The 2,966-nt window shown below is 42.6% G+C and overlaps 1 pseudogene; it reads right to left on the reverse strand.

The window, feature by feature from the left end:
• Positions 1–945: 945 nt before the first annotated feature.
• Positions 946–2,531, reverse strand: LOC111749870 (olfactory receptor 1F1-like; annotated as a pseudogene).
• Between the last annotated feature and the right edge of the window lie 435 nt (positions 2,532–2,966).

Here is a 2,966-nt window from a genome sequence, read left to right on the forward strand (position 1 = left end):
AGTCATGTCAGGATGTCCTTTGTTGAACACCTTCCTCGTTATCACTGGGCTCTAATACCTGTGATAGGCTGCCACCACTTGTGAAATTCCCAAACCCAGGTGAATCATCACCTGCCTGACTGGACCAGCTCCTCACAAGGACATTTTTCTCACCCTCCTTTGGCATTGGCATCATGCTATCCCTATGATTAGATGTCCACCTTACCCTGCTTGAATTCTGACTCCTCATTACACGCTGCTTCCCGATATGGACACACTCCTCACTCATCCCTTTGACACTGACACCTCATGCCAGGTTGCTGCTCCTGTGTAGATGCCCTTCTCACCCTGTTCCATCCTGCCACTCCATGCTAGGTTGCCCTTATATAGGGAGACCCTTTACACCCTGGGTGGACCCTGACTCCCTATGCCACTCCCTCCCCACCCCACCCCATACCTGGCTTTCAGGCAATATGGTACCTCAGTTAACAAATTAAAAATTAAGTTTTAAAATTCTAAAATTGGTAAAAATTGGGCAGACCTGGGTTTTTTATCCACGTCTATGTAAATGATAGTGCTTTCATACACTTCATTTCATTTACTGACCACAGCCACATGGTGAAAAATCTTATTGTGCTTATTTTGTTATTGACAAAAATAAGGCTTGTAGAAATACAGTGATTTATTTTTGGTCATAGGAAAGGGAAGTAGTGATTTAATTTAAAGTTTATGAACTTAGAATTCCAGGACATTTTACCATGAAAAGTTAGTGCATTTCTCCCTGAGTCTGTTAAGTAAACAGGTATAGTGCAGTAAAGAGCTTGACTGCATACCTCAAGCAAATCTGCTAGGCAAGCCTAAAGAAACTGAGTATAGAATTGATAACTTATTTGGTGGAAACTTTAAGCCATATGACTGAACCATCAAAAATACAAATTCTGAAGCTTTTTTTTGGGGGGGGTGAAATATTTGTCTACATTGGTAACTCACATAAAAGGCAGGAATATACGTAAAAAGCATTGCAAAAGAGACTGAAGAAGGGGGAGAAGTTCTGAAGTTATTTATAATTTATTAAGATATTTATAACCATGACTCATTTAATTTTTATGACAAATAAGACAAATTTTTATTATAGTAAGCTGTTGGCAGTCTTTTCCTTTCTGTTTAATAAGTGTAAGTACTTCTGAGGACAGATCTGTGACTTATTTGGCCTTCCCCTCAGAGTTAAACATAGTGCCTGCAGACAGTAGGTACTTAGCAAATGATTGTAGAATCAATTATTAAACTTCTAGAGGTAGTAAAATATGTGAATTCTATTCTGTTCCCCTAGTTAGCTTTCCCAAGGTCTGCTTCCTGTCCCTGTTCCTAAGGCTATAGATGTAAGGGTACAGCATGAGGATCACCACAGTGTAGATGACAAGAGGCTTCATGGTCCTTTGTCACTGAGTAGGTGGATGACGGGTGAATGTACACTAAGATGGTAGTTGTATAGTAGACTTCCACAACCATGAGGTGGGATCTACAGGTGGAGAAGACTTTGTACCTGCCTTCTCCAAAAGGAACCCTCAAAACAGCACTGGTGATGTAGACATAGGATGCAATAATGACGATAAAGGGGCTCGTGATCACAAAGGAGCCCTCTGTGAAGGCCGAAAAGTTCATTGACAGAGGTGTCAGAGCAGGAGAGCATTAGCAATGGCTGGATGTTACAGAAGAAATGGTGGATGATATTGGACCCACAGAAGGAGAGGCGGGCCATGAGAATTGTGTGGGTCACTGAGTGGAGGTGTGACACCACCCATGATGCCATCACCAACAGGAGGCAGCATCTGGGGCTTATGGTCTTGGTGTAATGCAGTGGGTTATAGGTGGCCACATAGTGAGCAATGGCCATAGCAGCCTGGAGGAAGCTGTCAGTGACTGCTCAGGTCACAAAGAAATACATCTGGGTGATACAGTGGGCAAAGGGCACCCTCTTGCCCTTAACGTGTTTGCCAACATCACTGGCAAAATGACATTTTTAAAGCAGACATCCATGAAAGACAGGTTGGAGAGGAAGAAGTACATGGGAGTATGGAGGTGGGCATCCCCACGGATGGCTGTAATGATGACTGAGTTGCCAAACATATTGATTAGGTACATGGCCAGGAAGCTGGCAAAGAGCCACGTTTGGTGTTTGGGGTCAGTGCTAAAACCCAGGGGGAGGAATTCAGTGATGTGGCCCTGGTTTACCCTCAGCATTGCTGTCCTATAGGTAGAAAATATGAAAGAGTGTTAGGTTGTGTCCTGTTTGGGAGTCTCTGGTTTTTACAATGTATATGAATGACTGGTACGGTTGACAGGAGTATGGGTTTCGTGTTATGCAGGTCTGACTTTCCATTCTGGCTCCATCACTGATTTACACTCTGAGCACGAACAAGTCACTTTATCTCTTGAACTTTGATGTTCTTAATACATAAAGAAATTATGAAATTTACCTTCTCAGACTATTCTGTTTTGGCCAGGATCTCTCTCTTTCTTGGTTACCTTAACTCCTCCCTCAAGAAAACACATATAATCCTAGACATGGCACCAAAAGTAACAGGTGCATGTCCTGACAGTAGATTAGGGTCCAGTTGAGTACCTGGATGGTCATCTGAGTATAAGAATTATATAAAGATGCAAGTATGCTGGCAAATAATACTGAGAGAACTGGATCTGGCTTTGGAAACTGGAGTTTTGTCCTAGAAATAGGTCCAGAGGGAGCAAAGCAGAGCCCCAGTCAGGATAGAATTGTGCAATGTCTATCAGTCTATCAAAGCAGGGACTCTGCTACAATTGAGTGAGATTAGAAATCAATTACCTACCCTTAGATCCAGGATCAGATCCTCAATATGAATCAGAATTGTTACTCAGACTTGTTACTGAGCTTACTATGTTCCCAGACATAGGATTTTAACACCCATTTTGCCCCCGGACAGGATTAGTTACAGAGTAGAGAGCCTGGA

The sequence above is a fragment of the Loxodonta africana genome, chromosome 9 (genome assembly GCF_030014295.1).
Source record: "Loxodonta africana isolate mLoxAfr1 chromosome 9, mLoxAfr1.hap2, whole genome shotgun sequence".
In the NCBI taxonomy this organism is placed as follows: domain Eukaryota; kingdom Metazoa; phylum Chordata; class Mammalia; order Proboscidea; family Elephantidae; genus Loxodonta; species Loxodonta africana.